Source organism: Saimiri boliviensis, chromosome 11, assembly GCF_048565385.1.
Source record: "Saimiri boliviensis isolate mSaiBol1 chromosome 11, mSaiBol1.pri, whole genome shotgun sequence".
Classification (NCBI taxonomy): Eukaryota; Metazoa; Chordata; class Mammalia; order Primates; family Cebidae; genus Saimiri; species Saimiri boliviensis.
This window is the reverse complement of record NC_133459.1, coordinates 54508890-54529418: the sequence shown is the minus strand read 5'-3', so window position 1 is coordinate 54529418 and position 20529 is coordinate 54508890. Positions and strand designations below refer to the sequence as shown.

The 20529-nt window shown below is 37.8% G+C and overlaps 1 long non-coding RNA gene across 1 annotated transcript in view; it reads left to right on the top strand.

Annotated features, from left to right (window-relative positions):
* The window catches only part of LOC141580402 (uncharacterized), a 132078-nt gene that overhangs the window by 61710 nt on the left and 49839 nt on the right, over positions 1 to 20529 (top strand). Inside the window, exon 2 of the long non-coding RNA XR_012512605.1 lies at positions 18031 to 18163. This is a non-coding gene — a long non-coding RNA (uncharacterized LOC141580402). The remainder of the gene's footprint in view (positions 1 to 18030; positions 18164 to 20529) is intronic.

Sequence of the window (20529 nt, the reverse complement as noted above, 5' to 3'; positions counted from 1 at the left end):
GAGCTGTTTGTAGTAAACTCTGATGGTAGTTTGTATTTCTGTGGAATCAGTGGTGATATCCCCTTTGTCATTTTTTTATTGCATCTATTTGATTCTTCTCTCTTTTCTTGTTTATTAATCTGGCTAGTGGTCTATTTTGTTGGTCTTTTCAAAAAACTAGCTCCTGAATTTTTTTGATTTTTTTCAAGGATTTTTTGTGTCTCTATCTCCTTCAGTTCTGCTCTGATCTTAGTTATTTCTTGTCTTCTGCTAGCTTTTGAGTTTTTTTGATCTTGCTCCTCTAATTTTGATGATAGGATAACGATTTTAGAACTTTCCTTGCTTCTCAAGTGGGCATTTATTGTTGTAAATGTTCCTCCTAGATGCTGCTTTAAATGTGTCATAGAGATTCTGGTACGTTGTGTCTTTGTTCTTGTTGGTTTCAAATAACATCTTTATTTCTGCCTTCATTTCATTGTTCATCCAGTCAACATTCAGGAGCCAGTTGTTCAGTTTCCATGAAGCTGTGTGGTTCTGAGCTAGCTTCTGAATCCTGAGTTCTAATTTGATTGTACTGTTGTTTGAGACACTGTTGTGATTTCCATTCTTTTGCATTTGCAGAGGAGTGATTTACTTCCAATTGTGTGGTCACTTTTAGAGTAGGTGTGATGTGGCACTGAGAAGAATGTATATTCTGTGGATTTGGGTGAAGAGTTCTGTAATTGTCTGTTAGGTTTGCTTGGTCCAGATCTGAGTTCAAGTCCTGGATATCCTTGTTATTTTCTGTCTCATTGATCTGTCTAATGTTGACAGTGGTTGGTTAAAGTCTCCCACCATTACTGTATGGGAGTCTAAGTCTCTTTGTAGGTTGTTAAGAACTTGCTTTATCTATCTGGGTACTCCTGTATTGGGTGCATATATATTTAGGATCATTAGCTCTTCTTGCTGCATTGATCTTTTTACTACTATGTAATGCCCTTCTTTGTCTCTTTTGATCTTTGTTGGTTTAAAGTCTATCTTATCAGAGACTAGGATTGCAACTCCTGCTTCTTTTAACTCTCCATTTGCTTGATAAATCTTCCTCCATCCCTTTGTTTTGAGCCTATGTGTGTTCTTGCATGTGAGATGGGTTTCCTGGATACAGCACACCAATGGGTCTTGACTTTTTAATCCAATTTGACAGTCTGTGTCTTTTGATTGGGGCATTTAGCCCATTTACATTTAAGGTTAATATTGTTGTGTATGAATTTGATCCTGCCATTTGATGCTAGCTGGTTGTTTTGCCCGTTAGTTGATACAGTTTCTTCATTGTGTCTATGCTCTTTTCCATTTGATATATTTTTGGAGTGGCTGGTACTGGTTGTTCTTTTCTACGTTTAGTGCTTCTTTCAGAAGCTCTTGTAAGGCAGGCCTGGTGGTGATGAAATCTCTGAGCAATTGCTTGTTCATAAAGGATTTTATTTCTCCTTCCCTGATGAAGCTTAGTTTGGCTGGATATGAAATTCTAGGTTGAAAGTTCTTTTCTTTAAGGATGTTGAATTGGCCCCCACTCTCTTATGGCTTGTAGGGTTTTTGCTGAGAGATCTGCTGTGAGTCTGATGGGCTTCCCTTTGTGGGTAATCTGACCTTTCTCTCTGGCTACCCTTAGCATTTTTTCCTTCATTTCAACCTTGTTTACTCTGACGATTATGTGCCTTGGGGTTGCTCTTCTTGAAGAATATCTTTGTGGTGTTCTCTGTATTTCCTGGACTTGAATATTGGCCTGCCTTGCTAGGTTGGGGAAGTTCTCCTGGATAATATCCTGAAGAGTGTTTTCCAGCTTGGATTCATTCTCTTCGTCATATTCAGGTACACCTATCAAACGTAGATTAGGTCTTTTCACATAATCCCATATTCCTTGGAGGCTTTGTTCATTTTTTTCTAATCGTACCTTCGCATTTTATTTCATTGAGTTGATCTTCAATCTCTGATATCCTTTCTCTTGCCTTGTTGATTCAGCTATTGAAACTTGTGTATGCTTCTCAAGGTTCTCTTGCTATGCTTTTCAGCTCCATCAATTCATTTATATTCTTCTCTAAGCTGTTTATTCTCGTTAACATTTCATCAAACCTTTTTTCTACGTTCTTAGTTTCTTTGCTTGGGTTAGAACATGTTCTTTTAGCTCAAAGAAATTTGTTATTACCCACCTTCTGAAGCCTGTTTCTGTCAATGCATCAGACTCATTCTCCATCCAGCTTTGTTCCCTTTTTGGTGAGGAGTTGTGATCCCTTGGAGGAGGAGAAATGTTCTAGTTTTGGGTGTTTTCATCCTTTTTGTGCTGCTTTCTTTCTATCTTTGTGGATTTAGCTACCTGTGGTCTTTGTAGTTGGTGACTTTCAGATGGCATCTTGAGTGGAAGTCCTTTTTATTGATGATGAAGTTATTTCTTTCTGGTTTTTAGTTTTCCTTCTAACAGTCAGGCCCCTATGCTGTAGGACTGCTGGAGGTCTACTCCAGAACCTGTTTGTCTTGGGATCACCTTCAGTGGCTGCAGAACAGTAAAGGTTGCTGCCAATTTCTTCTTCTGTTATCTCTGTGCTGGAAGGATACCTGCCAGATGTCAGCCTGAGCTCTCCTTTATGAGGTAATTCTTTGGATATATGGGGGTTGGGAAGCTGCTGTTGAGGTTGTGAAGAATAGGGCACTCTTACATGCTGTTAGTAGGAATGCAGAAGAATACAGCCACTATGGAGAAGAGCATAAAGGTTCCTCAAAAACCTACAGATAGAACTTCCATGTGATCTAGCAATTCCAACAGGTAGATATCTAAAAAAAAAGGAAACTAGTATATCACAGAGAAATCTACACTCTACACCCCCATGTTTATTGCAGTGCTATTCTCAATAGTAAGGATATGGAATCAACTCAAGTGTCCAATAACAGATGAATGGATAAGGAAAATGTGGTGTATATTCAGCATGGAATACTATTTAGCCATAAAAGGAATGAAATTCTGTCATTTGTGGCAAATAGATGAACCTGAAGGACATTATGTAAAGTGAAATAAGCCAGAAGGAGAAAGTTGAACATTGCATGTTCCCCTTCATGTGGGGAAGATAAAAACCGCATAGAAGTAAAGAGAATAGAAATTACTATAGGCTGTGAAGGGTAGGAAAAAGGGATGAAACAGATTTGTTAAAGGAAACAAATTACAGCTAGATAGGAGGAATGCATTTCGTTGTTCTATAGCACTGTAGGATTACTATAGTTAATGGCACATTAATTTTTCAAATAGCAAGAAGAGAGAATATTGAGGGTTCCCAATACAGAGAAATGATAAACGTTTGAGTTGATTGGTGTGCTATTTACCCTGTTCTGACCACTATATATTGTATGTATCAAAATATCACTGTGTACCCCATAAATATGTACAAATTTTATGTCAATTGAAAATAAATAAAAATTTTAAAATTTGCTATCAAATAGCATTCCATGCTACAGACAAATCTTTCATGAAAGGAAGTAAAGCAATGCAGCAAACTTCATTGTCCTAGTTTAAGAAATTACCACAGCCATCCCAACCTTCTGCAACCACACCCTGATCAGCCAACAGCCATCAACGTGGGCATAACCTTCCATGAGCAAAAAGATTAGGACTTGCTGAAGGCTCAAGTGATGATTAACAATTTTCAGCAGCAAAATTTTCAAAATTATCACATGTACTTTTTTTGACATAGTGTTATTGTATACTAGATAGACTACTGTGTAGTATAAACGTAACTTTTATATGCGTTGATAAACAAAAACCTTTGTGTGACTTGCTTTATTGTGACATCTACTTTGTTGATATCTTTGCTGGTCTGGAACTGAATCTGCAACATCCCTGTGGTATGCCCGTAATGAAAAAGGTACAATCTCCAGAGGCCAGAGCCAAGGATAATGGAGATAAAAGTAGAAAGGTGATACTCCCTGAGTGTGGAGTCAGGCTTTACCTAGGCATCTTTTCTACTCCTAAGTAGTAGACCTTCAAGATTTCTGCCTGTTAGGATTTCTGATTTACTATGGAACAATGTCAGCTATATGTCTCCTACAGTTTCCACTTCTGAATGAAGTTATTTATTGTGGCTTTTCTGTTCTCTTGTATATTGGGTGTGTAGGGAACAGATGATTTGTTTCTTTAGTACAAAGGTCTTCAGACCAAGAGAAGCCACATCTGGACCTGATAAAAAGATTACTTTGCACAAATACCTTGATGAAAAGATTGCTCCATATAGCCCAGTATTTGATCTGAATTGTGCCCCCTCCAAAAATCATATGTTGAAGTCCTAATCCCCAGTATGTCAGAATGCGACTGTATTTGGATATAGGGCCTTTAAATAAAAGGGAAATTAAAGTGAAATAGTATCATATAGGTGGTCCCTAGTTCATCTTGACTGTTGTCCTCATAAGAAGAGAAGATTAGGACACAGATAGGCACAGAGGGAATACCACACAAAGACAAGGGAGAAAAGACAACTATTTACAATCCTGCCAATATCTTGATGTAGTAATTGGACAGACTTTTGGGTGACTCCTTGAAGAGGGCTATGTGTGTATAATGTGTACACAGAGGCGAGTGGGTAAAAAATTTGTCGTTATAAAAGCTGGCAGCGTTAGCCAGTAGAGCTATTTATTGGTATCTCTTGTTCTTCTCTGTAGTAGTCATCTTCTTCTGGGTTACACTGCGATGACAAAAGACTCCAAACTCTCAGTGGTTTATAAGAACAAAAGTTCATTTCTCATGTATTTTGCATGTTGATTGTAGGTAGACATTGCTTCACTTTATGTATCACCTTCATTCTAGAACAGAGGCTGCCTGAACAACCCTTATTTGGGACATATTATTTTTGTATCAGGAAAAAGAACAATAACAGAACCATATGGTGGCTTTACATTTTCTGCTCAAATGTAACACATATCACTTCTGATTACATGTAATCGGCCAAAGCAAGCCATATGGCCAAGCCTAATATTGATGAAATGGGAACATGTACTTGTTTCACAGTCACATAACAATGTATGGCGAAGGTACACAGTCCTCTTGTAGGATAACAGCATGTAATTGGTACCAATAATACAATCCAAGGACATAGCTTAATTGCTCATTTAACCTTTTTAAAGTTAAGTGATTAGGCAAATTAAATATAAGTGGACACAATACATGTCATTTTTAAGAAGAAACTTTTAAAGACTATTGCCTGATTCACCCCTTTTTTTTCTTCCTGCTATGGGAGACAGTTGGGGGATGTTCAGTTTACATGTATTCCTGATGGAGAAAGGGAAGAAGAACTCTTGGCCAACTCGTAATGGACATGTAGTGTGAACAAGAAATTCATCTTTGCTTTCTGAAGCCACTGAGATTTTAGAGTTGTTACCACAGCATAACATAACACATTCTTTCTATGGATGCTAAAAGTGATTTGAAAACCACTCATTGTCTTTCAAAAACTACAGCATAGAACACAGTCCTACCATTTATTGCATAGTTCTATGCACAATAAGTACTTAGCAATATAAGACAATTTATTTATCATTTTCTTTTTATAGCTACAGTTACTTTTCTTTGTGAAAATGATTGCTTCTATTGTGATAATTAATTACTTCTTTCTTTGTGCTGCTCCTTATGGTAGAAGATACTGAGAAAGTTGTTTGCCTGTCATGCCTTCTGGAGAAATTGCCTCCTTTCTCTCCACTTGAGTGGTTGTGGTAAAAATCTCCATGTGATATAATGTTAATGAAATGGTAAGGGCACACTAAGTTGAGTGAACAAGTTTTTTTCTGGGAAATTCCTTCTAGAACCAAGAGAGTGAAATAAGGCTCTTGGTGTGTGCCTGGATTGTAATATCAAAGTCGACATCTGCTGCTGGCCAGCTTTTACTGTGTGGTAGCCTATGGAGCAGAGGAAGCCAGGCTGCAGCTACAGAGAGAACAAGGTAAACATGCACAGCAGGGATGAAGAAGAAAGTCAGGAGTAGTCAGGAGTATTTGAGTTCTTGGGTCCAATTTGACCTTGGTTCACATCTGAAGTAGCTAAAGATATACATCAGGTATCCACAAAATATGGACTGCAGACTAAATTTGCTCATTTTTAAATATAGTTTTATTAGAACACAGTCATACCTATTTGTTTGCAAAGTGTCTGTGGCTGCTTTTGCACTATAATGGCAGAGTTGAGGAGCCTTATGTGATAAAGCCTTATCATCCACAAAAGCCTAAAATCTTTACCATTTCTTTTTTTTTTTTTAAGAAAAAGTTTGCTGTTCCCTGATATATGTTCCCTCATCCTTTAAAACTGTACATTTTCATATTTTTCTATAAAAATAACCATTCATAAGTAAATACCTCATATATACATTATAATTTTTATGTAAATTCATAGATATAATTTTAATAGATAGTAGTATAGAATCAAAAATGATTGTACAGCAGTGATATAGGCAATAATGAGTTTATGGAAGTATTTATTCAAGGCAACAGCATAAACAGATTAGCAGGACAATTCTAGGTCAATTTGAATATTTGTTTGTGAGGAAGCAGGAAAGTAAGTTAAAACTGATATGAGAGTTTTGCAATTTAGACTAAAAAATCTATTTTAAAACTGGTTGGGAGAAGTAGCAGTTGGAAGGAGAGGAATCATGCAAGCGACTCAGATATGGCCTTTCAGCAGTCATTCACCTACAGATGACAAATTCCAGGTTTGAGGGAACAGATTATTTGGCTACGAGAAACCAGCAATAATGATTTGCATGATCATCTCATCTTGGCTTAATCCCCATTCCAACCAAATTTTTAATACACACATTATTCTTCTTAAAGAAATAGAGAAACACATTCCATATTGCCAAAGAAAGGAATTCTCTATGATTTATGCTGAAGTGCTCCTAGAACTTTTTTTTCAGTCGTGAATCATCAAGAAATACTAAAGACAAATGTTTCATGAATCCAGAGGTGCTTCTAGTCAGCATCTGGAGATGATCTTGAGAATACAAATCTGTTATCATTTTTCACCATAGGTCTCAACTGTCAGAACATGTAATAAACAAATTCGGCCAGAGGACTGAGGGGGGAGGCAGAAGGCACAGTGAGCCACTGCAGCAGAAGTAGCAGAAATGAGGGTATGCTCACCCTGTACCTACTTTTCATTACCCATCACTCTCCTTCTTCTAATAAATATTTGGATGCTGAACATACTGCTGTTGCTGATATTCTCCAAGGGTGTAATATTTCTTTAAATTGTTATACGGAGAGGCAGCTTGGTATAATAGAAGAGACATAGGCTATAAAGTCAATCAAATATTTGTCCTGCTACTTAATAGCTGTGTGACTAAAAATTCCTTCACTCTGCTCACTATTTTTATGTCTATAAAATGGACTAATCTATAAGGCAGTAATGTGAGTGAAACTGTTAGCAGAGTCTAGAAAAAAAGTTGCTGTAATTATTACAAAACCATTCTTGTATTACCACTTTACCACTGCACATTCACTAGATGATTAAATAAAATAGACATAAACTACGTATCACTGGTGAGAATATGGAGCAAACAAAGTTCTCATACATTGCTGGTTAGAGTGTAGAATTGGCACAACCCACTTTCGCAGTACTAAGCTGAACACATACTAATACTTAGCAATACCACTCCTAGATATGCACCCAAAATAACTGCTTACATATGTTAACCAAAAACATAAACTAGAATATGCAAAGCAGCACTATTCATAATAGTATACACCTAGAAACTGTCCTAATGCCCATCAGTAACATAAGGCAGGTATCAGCAAACATTTTCTATAAAGAGCCAGATGGTAAATTTGCAGTCCAAGAGGCAAAACTGAGTTATAAGTGCATCGTTAATATTTCTGGTGCCCGGAGCAACAGTGCAAAGCAATAGTACTACATATGGTCTCTGTTGTAACTGCTTCACTTTACCATTATAATGTGAAAGTTCACAGATAATATGAAAATGAGTGAGCATGATATGGTCCATAAAGTTATTTATAGACACTGATATTTAAATTTCATATGACTATTATGTGCCATGAAATGTTATTCTTTTGATTTTTTAAAGCATTGAAAAATGTAGAAAACTTTCTTAGTTTTCAGGCTGCACAGAAATATGAGGTGGACCAAATTTGGCCCATGGATCGTAGTTTGCTAACACTTTGTATAGCCACTAAATGAATTGTACTCACACAGTGGAATACTATACAACATTGAGAATGAAAAGAAAGCAAGTGTACACAACAGTATGGATGAATTTTATGGACAAGTGAAATTAAGTGAAAGAAGCTATTTATATAAATGGAATCATATACTTTTTGTAGGATTCCATTTATATAAATTTCAAAAACAGGCAAAACTAATCTATGGTTTTAGAAGTCAGCATAGTGATTACTGAGTGGCAGATAGTGACAAAAAGTGGGAATGAAAGAGATTTTGGAGTGAATGGTAATTTCTATTTCTTCATTTGGCTTGTTCATTTATAAAAGTTCAACAATGCTTGTGATATGTATGCTTTTCTGTATGTATATTATATTCAAGAAACACTGAAAAAATTCCAACCAATTCCATGCTTCAGTGCAGGCTTTCTCTAATTCACGTAGAACTGACAGATTTCTCGGTGCTCCTCCCAACTTTGTTACCTTATTTTCTATTCCTAGAGAATCAGAAACATCAATTTGTCCTTGGTTTTTTAGTAGAAAGAACAGCTGACATATAGCATAGAGTCCAGTACTTAGAAATGAAGATCTGAATTTAACTTCACTGTGTACTAATTGTGTAACTATGGGGGAGCAGTTAGTTTTTCTGAGTTTTTATATCTGGAAAACAGGGAAATAATTCCTTCTTTCTAAGTTTGATGTAAAGATTATCCTTGATAATGAGGAATTGTTCTGTTAAGGTGTACATTTCTATACAAATTATCATTGCTTACACCATTCCTTGCTTAACTACCCACAATGATCAAGTTTAACCGCATTCATCTTCTTTCTTCCCTATCTTCTATTCTTCTGTTTGGAGAGACAGTATGCACAGTGGTTAGGAACATAGACTCTCAGTTCAAACCTTGACTTTCCACTAGTACTGAAGTTTCTCTGTCTCACTTTCCTCCTTGGTAAAATGTCTACTTCATATTGTACCTTTAGAGGTTGTGGTAGCCAGCCTCCAAGATGGTCCCAAAGATCCTGGCCTCCTGGTATTCACACCTTGGTGTAGGGCTCTCCCATACTGTAACAGGGCTTGTCTCCGACAACAGGATATGCCACAAATGAGGGAATCCCACTTCTGAGATGAGAGAAGTTAGGAAACATTGTGGCTTCTGCCTTGAGTATTGTCTCTATCTTGAGTTACTCACTTTGTGGGAAGCCAGCTGCTATGTCAGGCAGCCCTGTGGAGAAGCCCACATGGTGAGGAACTGAGGCCTGCCAATAACTACATGTGACCTGGGTTTGGTTCCTCCATCCGAGGTAAGCTTTAAAATGACTATAGCCCTGACTGACAGCTCATCTACAACCTCAAAAAAAATCCCAATCCAGCAAGCTACTCTCAGATTTCTGACCCTCAGAAACTTAAATGAAAAATGAACTTACAGTAGTGAATAGGACCTGATGCATACCAGGTCCTAATAAAATATTAGATATTATTATTATCTGCCTTATAAAAGCTGGCACTTCCACATGTGTAAAGGCTGTTGGGGATGCTGCTGTATCGTGCTGTGCAACAGCCAGTGTCAATGGATACAGCATAGGCAGTTTATCTCCCTTTTCCTGGTCCCCATCAGATAAAACATTATTAAGTGGCTTCTGTCTGAGGAGCATTGACCCTAGTGTGTGGCCAGGAGTCTTTATGGAAATGACTTCCTATTCTAGAATATTTTCTTCAAGGAACCTGCCTCCAAACCCCATGCTGCTGCCTTCTGACTTTTCCTTGTACATCCTGTTGTTCAATTCTCTTTCTTGTTTTCTATGTCTTGCTGATGATTCAAATTCTCCTACTTTTGAGACATGGTCTTTTTTCCCTTTATTATGAGCTCCATAGCTACCAGGTCAGCCATGGAGTCAGTTGGTCCTTCTGACAGCAGAAGTTGAGATGGAGTTAGGGGTACTACAGGGCTTTGCTGAGGGTACTATCTATGAAAGGTAACAGGGAAAGAAGCCGGATAGGGCAGGGAACACCTTTAGACCACGATTTAGATCCAATACCTTGGAAAGACAGAGGAAAGAGGCAAGGTTGGGTTGAAGTAGCTTCAAATCACAATGCAGATCTGATCAAGTCACTGGTGCAACAGCCAGCCACAGAGCAAAGGTAACCTGAAAGAGGAGTCCCAATTCATGCTGAAATGACCAGGCCTTGGTACTTTTTCCGTGCTCAGTAATTAGCAAGGGGTTCTCTGGGACTTCTGAGACCTCAGCAAGAAAGCCGAGATGAATCCTCAAAGAGCTAGTATCTGGAAGCTGTCAGCTCACTGTACTCCTTGCATCTGTGGTGGGTTCCTTCTTGAAGAAAGATCCAAGCGGTACCCTTCCATGGCTTCTACAGCCATATTCTTCCCCATTGCCAAGCCTGAACCCCTAGAAGCCCCACTTGTGTCAAACATAGGGGTTTCCAGCATTCTTGGAAACAGGGCTCTGACATCCCCTGGGCTACTGCAGGCAGAGAGAAATAAAATGAATGGAGTGTCAATATGAAGAAAGAAGAAACCCATAGAAGTAACAAGAGAATTAATTATCTCTATGGCAACTTTAGGGACACAGAATGTTTGGTAATAATCATCATGTTTTTGCTGTGCATGTATTATGCACTCTGTACTTTGCAAGGTATTTGCCGTAAGAAAATCAGAATTATAGCAAGGGACTCTACTGCCCAGTTAAGTTTCCCTCCGACAGAGCAGGAATCCCTTCAAGAACACCCCGCATAGAGTCAGTGTCCTCTCACATACATCTAGTGATGGCAGACTTTTCATATCAGCCATCTCCTTGGATGTAGGACAGCTCTCTTCCCATTTAAGCGGAATTTAAAATGCCCCACTTTCATTAATTTCTGAAGTCAGTTTAGTAAGACTTATCGATCTGTCATTTATTAATCTTTTAAATAGTTGAAAATAGTTGTCACTGTTTTTGAAATGATTTTGGGGAGGGGAGGCAATAGAGCCTCTGATTTCCTAACAAAACAACAGGGTCTGATTCCTACTGATCACTAAGGTCTCTTTATGGACCTAAAAGTCTGTGAAGTAATGAAAACTTCATGAAATAATTTTCAAATAAAAGAGAACTCCATATAAATTTAAAAAACAATGTACTCAGTCTAAAGTGTTTGTTGTACATTTCCTCTGGAGCACACTGGGACTCAGGAATAGAGGGAGCATCTGCTGAGCTATTGCCCATTAATGTTGAAATAAAACAGGCTCTTGCTAATTAGAAACATGATCCTCAAGATGAAACAATACAGTCTTTCCAACATTTCCCCACCGTTAGCAATGCCTGATGTTGACAGGACATGTGAATTCAACCCCCACTCCTCAACAGAAAAAAAATAAAATAGGCATGATCGTTCACAGCACAAGAAAGAATTCTTTATGCATATACTGAACCAACATACACGGATGCACTATGTGCCAGCCTCCAGAATAGGTATTTTCTCATATATTGCATTATTTTATTTAATCCTCACAAGAACATTATGAGGTAGATTTTATTAACTCTATAATTCAAATGAAGAAACCTATGCCTTGGAAAATTGAGGAGCTTGTTCAAGGTTACGTAGCTGACAAACGGATAAACTAGGACCTCCTGACTTGAAGTCCAGTGCTCCATCTACCAGCTACAAGAAAACATCTTAATAAAACTCCCATTAATGGATATGTGCAATATGTAGACGCCTTAGTTTGGATCACCCCAGAAGTAGACCCCTGAAACAAGGATTTAGGTAAAAGTAGTTTATTTAAGAGGATCAAGAAACCACCAAAATAAAAATGGTGAAGTGAGTCAGAGAAGGGAAATAGCCAACAAATTGTGCATTTTCAGACTCACTATCACTGTAGACAACTGGAGCTAAGCCCTGCTGGAAAAATTCTGAGACCTAGTGCACAGAATTAACTTACCTGAGGGGAAATGGGCTGGGATATTTATAAACCAGTTCCTTTAGTCATTGGTTGAGGTCTTTTTTTCAGCAGATGTTAACTTTTTGGCACTAACCTGCTACAGAGGCAGACAAGGCATGCTTCAGTTGCCTGAGAAAGACCTCAGGCAGAGAAATTCACAAGCTTGCAATTGGAGGTCAGGTTAGTGTGCACTAAAGTAAAAGACAAATGGTTATGGGTAGGGCCCAGATCACTTTGTATAGCAACTAAGAGCCAGATACTATGCAATCTGTCAGCAAATACATCTTGACTACCTTCTGTATGGGATGACACGATTGTGACACAACACACACACACACTTGCATGAGGTTTATTAGCCAGGGAGTAGGGCAGATTTAAGTCACTCTAAATAAATGTGAAATAATTAAAATGTGCTAAGTTTGGAAAATCTCTGAAAGGGATCTCCTGCTTTCTAGACAGAGGACTGGGCATAGAGAACTTCCATGAGCTAGAGAGTATGAGAAGAAATCCCTGTTGTTCATTTGTTTGTTTGTTTTTCCTTCATTTTTTTTCCTGGCATTTCCTCAGAGTCAGACCCCTTTGGGAAGCTGCATGGCACTTAGAGGACTGTGGTGTGGGCATCTAAGTCCCAAGGAGATAGCCTATTTCTCTGGCCTAATTAACTGGGAAAAAGACCTCTGCAGCCTGAAGAATGTAGGGGAAATCACTGTTTCTCCATCCTCTTTCTTTTCTTCTTTCTTTATTTCCTTCCTTCCTTCCTCTTCTTTTCTCTTTTCTTTTCTTTTCTTTCTTGACAGAGCCTCACTTTGTCACCCAGGCAGGAGTGCAATGACATCATCTCTGCCCACAGCAAACTGCACCTCCCAGGTTCAGGTGATTCTCCTGCCTCAGCCTCCCGAGTAGCTGAGATTGCAGGTGCCCAACATCATGCCTGGCTAATTTTTGTATTTCTGTAGAAACAGGGTTTCCCCATGTTGGCCAGGCTGATCTTGAACTCCTGACCTCAGGTGATCCATCTGCCTCAGCCTCCCAAAGTTCTGGGATGAAAGCTGTGAGCGACCATGCCCAGCCTATCCCCTTTTCTCATAGTACTTTGCCTCACTGGTAGATACATTTCTATGAATTTTCTTTTTTTCTTTTTCTTTTCTTTATTTCTTTTTTCTTTTCTTTTCTTTTCTTTTTTTCTTTTTTTTTTTTTGAGACAGCAGTGGCACGAGCTCAGCTCACTTCAACCTCTGCCTCCCAGGCTCAAGCAATCCTCCCACTTCATTCTCCCGAGTAGCTAGGACTATAGGCAGCACTACCATGCCCTACTAATGCGTGTATTTTTAGTAGAAACAGAGTTTGCCATGTTTCTCTGGCTGGTCTCAAACTCCTGAGCTCAGGTAATCCACCTGCCTCAGCCTCCTAAAGTCGTGGGATTACAGGTGTGAGCCACCAAACCTGGTCCATTATTACATAATATTTTATCAACATGGGAGATAAAATATTGAAAGGAATCCTGAGATTCTAGCCAGAGAACTCAGAAAGGGAGTTCTCTAGTTCCCATGGGAACCAAAACATGAGGTAATCTTGGAGGAAGAGTTTTTGGAAGGATATTCTAAGTCTGTGCATGAACTAACACTGTCCCTAACTTACCCTTGAAATGCATGTGTATGGAACACACCTAAATAAAGTAAAATAAAGTCTGAAATCTGACTTATGTTGGAACTAATCCACAGCAAGTGAGATAAAATGTGTGATAGGAACCTGATTTGATTAATTGCTAATGTAACAACAACAAATCAACATGTTAGAAAACATAGGGCCTTTCAATAAGATATTCAAAATGTTCAGGTTGTAATCAAAAATTGCTTTATATACAAAGGACCAAGAAAATATGCCTTCCTCTTAAGGGAAAACAAAATCAATAGATAACCCTGAGATAACCTAGATGTTGGAATTATCATACCTAGACCTTAAAGCAGTTACTACAACCATTCTCTAGAAGGTAATTGTGAATACTATTGAAATAAATAAAAAGTTGAAAGTTTTCAGCAGAGAAATAGAAAATTATAGAAAAGAATCTAATTGAAATGTTAGAACTGAAAGATTTAAGAACTGAAATAAATAACTCACTCTATGGTCTCCCTAGCAAAACAGGGTGAAAAGAAGAAAGAGTGAGTGAATTTGAAGGCAGGTCAATAGAAATTATTCAGGCATAACCACAGGGAGGAAAGAAGATTGAAAAATAAAAATAAAAAGAGCCTCAGTAGAATATGTGTAACCTAGCTATGAAGCAAAATAATAAATGGAATACTTGGGAACTAATTACCAAATGTAAAAAGTAGAATGTTTATTAATATTCTAGCTACCTCTATGTTTTTCACTTCTCCTTATTCTCATGCCTTCTTCTCACAGGCAACCTCCCCTTTGATTTTTTTTTTTTTTTTTTTTTTTGAGACGGAGTTTCACTCTTGTTACCCAGGCTGGAGTGCAATGGCGCGATCTCGGCTCACCACAACCTCCGCCTCCTGGGTTCAGGCAATTCTTCTGCCTCAGACTCCTGAGTAGCTGGGATTACAGGCACGCACCGCCATGCCCAGCTAATTTTTTTTTTTTTTTTTTTTTTTTTTTTTTTTGTATTTTTAGTAGAGATGGGGTTTCACCATGTTGACCAGGATGGTCTCGATCTCTTGACCTCGTGATCCACCCGCCTCGGCCTCACAAAGTGCTGGGATTACAGGCTTGAGCCACCGTGCCTGGCCTCCTTTTGATTTTTATATTTATCATTCTTTTTTCCATAGTTTTGTCACTTGTGTATTTATTCTTCAAACTACATATTTCAAAATTAGTTTTGTTATAATACTGAATATAATAACTGGAAACTAGCTTTACAACTAAGATTCATCTATGCAGTAATATAAAGCTACAGTTAATTATTTTTCATGGTTCTATATTATTTAAATGTGTAACTATACCATGATTCAAATGTCACTTTCCTAGATATTAATATTGTGTTATAAATATCATGTTAGTCTTGATAACTAATAGAGAGTATACTCCCACTCTCCTGCTTTTCTTTTTTCTTCAACTTTTATTTTAAGTTCAGGGGTACACGTGCAAGTTGTGCATGTTCATTACATAGGTAAATGTGTGTCAGGGTGGTTTGCTGCACAGATCATCCCATCACTTAGGTATTAAGCCCAGCATCCATTAGCTATTTTTCTTCTGTTCTCCCTCCCCAGCCTCTGAAAGGCCCCAGTGTGTGTTGATTTCCCCATGTGTCCATGCGTTCTCGTCATTTGGCTCCCACTTATGAGTGAGAACATTCAGTGTTTGATTTTATGTTCCTGTGTTAGTTTGCTTAGGATAATGGCTTCCAAATTCACCCATGTCCCTGCAAAAGACATGATCTTGTTTCTTTTAATGGTTGCATAGTATTCCATTATCCTCCCACTTTGAAAGCATCTTAGTTATTATTTCACGTTTGTTCTTTCATATACATTTTAGAATCATGGAGTCAGTTTTCTCAAGTTGCCATAATGGAATTTTACTTATTTATTTATTTTGCTATTACAAGCAATGTTGCTGTAAAATTCTTTTGTATGTATCTCGATACATATTTGTATTCTTTCTCTGGAGAAAAATCTTTAGGAATGGAAATTCTGGGACATAGAGTATGTAAATATTTAACTTTATAAAACAATGCCAACTAATTATTGTACTTACTTACATTTCCTTCACATCCTCAACAACAGATGTCAGGCTTAATGATTTTTTTGTTAATATGGTGAATAAAAAAATCATATCCCCATTATCATTTCCCAGACTACTAAGTTGAACATCTTTTCAAATATTTAATTTCCATATGTGTGTAATTTTTTGTAAAATGACAATTCATATTTTTTCTATTTTTTTTGAGTAATGTGACTTTTTGTATTGATTTATAACAGTTTACATTATGTACACTAATCCTTTTTCACTTAAAAATGTTACAAATACCTCCCTCCAGTTTTTGGCTTTTTTTTTCACTGTCTTTATGGTTTCTTTATGAATAAAAGTCTTCAAATTCAATATAATTGAAGGTATATATATATATTTCATTTTTGGATATTCAATTGGCCTAGAACCATTTAATAAATAAATCCTCATTTCTCAAGTAATCTGTGGTGCTTCTCTATAAGATAGCAATTTTTCCTATATGGGGAGGTCTTTGTTAGAATTCTCTATTGTAATCCTATGTATGGTTGGTTCATCTGTGTCTGCATCAATACCACACTGTCTTAATAAACTTTATAATGAGTTTTGATAAGTAATAGAGGTTACTCTCCCACTTTGAAAGCATCTTAGTTATTATTTGACCTTTGCTCTTCCATATACAGTTTACAATTAGGGAATCAGTTTTCTCAGAACACTATAATGGAACTTTAATTGGAAATGTATAAATGTATAGATCAATATGGAGAGAATTAACATATTTATAAAAATCTTTCTTTCTGTGAATGTGGTGTATCCCTTCATTAATTTAAGTCTTCATGTAAATTATATTTTGTAGATATTTGGCCTTATTGTTTCATATAAGTGCTTTATGTATTTTGGAGGTACGTAAGAATTAACATAATGTTAATAATGTAACATAGGTTACATAGAATAAGAATTTACTTTTTTTTTTTTAATTGTACTTTGGCCTCTGGGGTACATGTGCACATCCTGCATCCTGCAGGATTGTTGCATAGGTACATACATGCCATGGTGGTTTGCTGTCTCCATCCCCCCTTCCTGGCCCTGTCATCTACATCAGGCAGTTCTCCCAGTGTTATCCCTCCTCATCTTCCCTGCCCCCTGCTGTCCCTCCCCTCCCCTCCCCTCCACCCCTCCACCTAGCATAGTCTCATTCCCTTCCCTGTGCCCAAGTGTTCTCATTGTTCATCACCCGCCTATGAGTGAAAACATATGGTGTTTGATTTTCTATTCTTGTGTCAGTTTTCTGAGAATGATGGTTTTCAGATTCATCCATGTCCCTACAAAGGGCACAAACTCATTGTTTTTTATGGCTGCATAGTATTCCATGGTGTATATGTGCCACATTTTCTTTATTCAGTCTATCATTGATGGACATTTGGGTTGGTTCCAGGTCTTTGCTATCATAAACAGTGCTGCAATAAGCATACATGTGCATGTGTCTTTAAAATAGAATAATTAATAATCCTTTGGGTATACCCAGTAATGTGATTGCTGGGTCAAATGGAATTTCTATTTCTAGATTCTTGAGGAATTACCACACTGTCTTCCATAATGGTTGAACTAATTTACACTCCCACCAGCAGTGTAAAAGTGTTCCTATTTCTCCACATCCTCTCTAGCATCTGCTGTCTCCAGATTTAATGATCACCATTCTAACTGGTATGGGTTGGTACCTCAATGTAGTTTTGATTTGCATTTCTCTAATGACCAGTAATGACGAGCTTTTTTTTTTTTTCATATGTTTCTTGGCCACATAAATGTCTTCTTTTTAAAAGTGTCTGTTCATATTCTTTGCCCACTTTTGAATGGGTTTGTTTCTTGTACATCTGTTTTAATTCTTTGTAGACTCTGGATATTTGCCCTTTGTCAGATGGGTAGATTTCAAAAATTTTTTTCCCATTTGTTGGTTGCCAGTTTCCTCTAATGATTGTTTATTTTGCTGTAAAGAAGCTCTTGTTTAATTAGATCCTATTTGTCTGTGGGACCATCTAATACCTAAGACAAAACTGAAAAAATTAAAAGTTGTGGGATATGCACTTTTCTTTCATCAAGGAGAGTGAAAAGATCCCATCCACTTAAAACATTTTAAAAGGATGATGGGAAATAAAGTTGTGTTTTAATTGTTCTATAAGTCATGCCTCTTCAGTACATTAGTTTGTCTTACATTGTCTCCAATCAAGAGTTATTAGGTGTCATTATTTCCATTTTACAGATGAAGAAATTGAGAGTAAGAAATGGAACATATGTTGTCCAAGGTCACAACCCTCTGAAGTATTGGAGTTACGATTCGAACTCAAGTCTGTCTGTCTGGATTGTTGCAGTATGCCAGGGTCCCTCAACTTGAGGTGAGTACAGGAAGAGGCAAAGAATGTCTTTAAATTTCTAAGTTAAACAGTAGAGTTCACAAGGACATTGTTATAGAATGGAGAAAGCAACAAAAAGTTTGTGGAGGAGTTGAGAAAAAGGGTTTGTTTCTTGACATATTTTTCTTTCATGTTAATACCCATTTCTCAGTCTAGTTCACAGATGATTAAGTTCTTTTTGTTACTATATGGAAAAAAATTATTGTATTGCAAATGTCCTTAGAAGCTTGAGAGAACACTGTCTTCTTTTTGTTATCTCGTGGCCAGCTGTTTGCCTGTGACCTTTGAGCCAGCCAAGAATAGCCACTGTTGGTCCTTAGTTCCGCAACAGCCACCCTAGTCCAAGGCCTACAGCTACAGAATTCACCATCAGAGCAAATTTAAATGAAGCCAAACCTCCATTTAATTTGGCCTGGCATATATCTTGCTTTGGGTGTAGGGGGTGGTGGAAAACCCTATTAACAGTTCCATCAAAAAAAAAAAAAAGACTGTTTCTTAAGTCTCCCCAAGAGGCATTTCATCCAGAAATCTGGGACCTCCAGAAAAGTATAAATCTGTAACAGAAGTCATTTTAAGACATGCAGGCAATCAAACCCATCCTTTCAAGATGTAAGGCATGCCAGCTCTATCAGTCAGCATCCCACCTAGAAACAGACATCACTCAAACTGGATGACTTGAAGATAGTTTTATAAAAGGACTATTCACAATGATGTAGCCATGGATGAGGGGAACAAAGGATGATGAAGTACCCTGTGGCTTGCAAAACAGGAAGTGGTTACAGGCATAGGCTAGGAGGGTTAAGGAGATGAGGTGGTTACCAGAACCCAGAGAGAACAGTCTTAGTAGAAGGCACCCGAAAGGACCTGTGTCATTCAAATTAGGGACACAGCCTGTCTGAGGTGATTTTCAAGGAAGAGAGCCAAGAGGATAAATGCCCAGCTTTACACTCCTTCTGTCTTCCAATCTCCTGCCTCTGTTTGACTGAATCCAAAGAGACCATTGAACATAGAAACCCATTGATGTAGTTATAAAGGCCAGGACCTAGCATATAGAGAGGGTGGTGAAGAGGAATATGAAGGTCTACTTGGAAAAAATTTGACATTGTCCACCACTTTTGCCCTTCAGTATTCCCTCTTGTTTTTCTCAGGTAAAAGATGAATTTCCTCAACAGAGATGACACAAAAATATCTCCAGATCCCATAACATCAAATGAAGGTCTCAATTTTAAGTGGGTTTTATTCCTACCTAAAACCTAAAATGCTATCACTGAGGTTCTTAATACAAAATACTGGGTAGAAATGAGGAGTGGATAAGAAAAAATTGAAAAACAAACATGAGGTATGACCTTAGCTTCCTTATAACTGTTCATGAGGCCGAGGTAGTAACCATAGATACTTTCTTCCACTACACCTTCATATTTCCCTTACCCACTGCCAGTCCTTCGGCTGGATGCCATTTTTTATTTATGGAAATAATCCAAATCATTATTCCTATAATATCTAAGTCCTTGAATATCCTATTTTGAATGATGTATAGTTTTCCATTGAATAGAACTCCAAGGGAGAGCAAGAAGTGCCCCAAAGGATCCCCTGAACTCCAGACAGCCCTATCCACCATTGTAATGTAGTAGCACCCTCATTTACTTCTGGTAACTGGGATTGAATACTCCTGCTGGAACAATGACACTCTTCTCTGTCTGTTGGTTCAGCAGTAAAAGAAGCCTGAACACATAGGGGAAAGGTAGTAGTCTCAGCTTTGCCTTCAACAGAAATAGAGCTTTTTTTCTCTGGTAGAAGTATTTCTTCTTTGGGGCAGTAGGAACCCAAGCTTTCTGAGCCCAGGGTGGTGATTTGGCAAGTAAAATATTTTCTATAGAATATTGTCTTCTACCTGGTGCCAAAAGTGAGCCCCTGTTAGGCCATTCAATCATTCTGTCAAGCCAGCTATATCTAAGCAATGGGGCATATGATAAGACTAGTGAATATTGTGAGTGGGAACCCACTATCTTGCTTTCTTTGTTATAAAATATTTTCATTAGTTGGAAGCAAAATTATGTAGGACATTAGAGCAATACATAAGGCATTGTATAATACTACAAAGAGTAGAGCTGTTAAACGTATGCAGGCAGGGAAGGAAAATCTTCACCTAGAATATACATTCTGCGTATCAGAACAAATAGTGTCCCCGTTATGATGATGTGGGTTCAAGATAATCAACCTGCTGCTAGATGGCCAACCAACCCCCAAGAAATAACACCACATTAGGAGCTTAGCAATGACCTCTGCCATTATCAGGCTGGGCATTCACCAGTGACAGGTTCAATTTTGGTGAAAACATTTTGTATCCA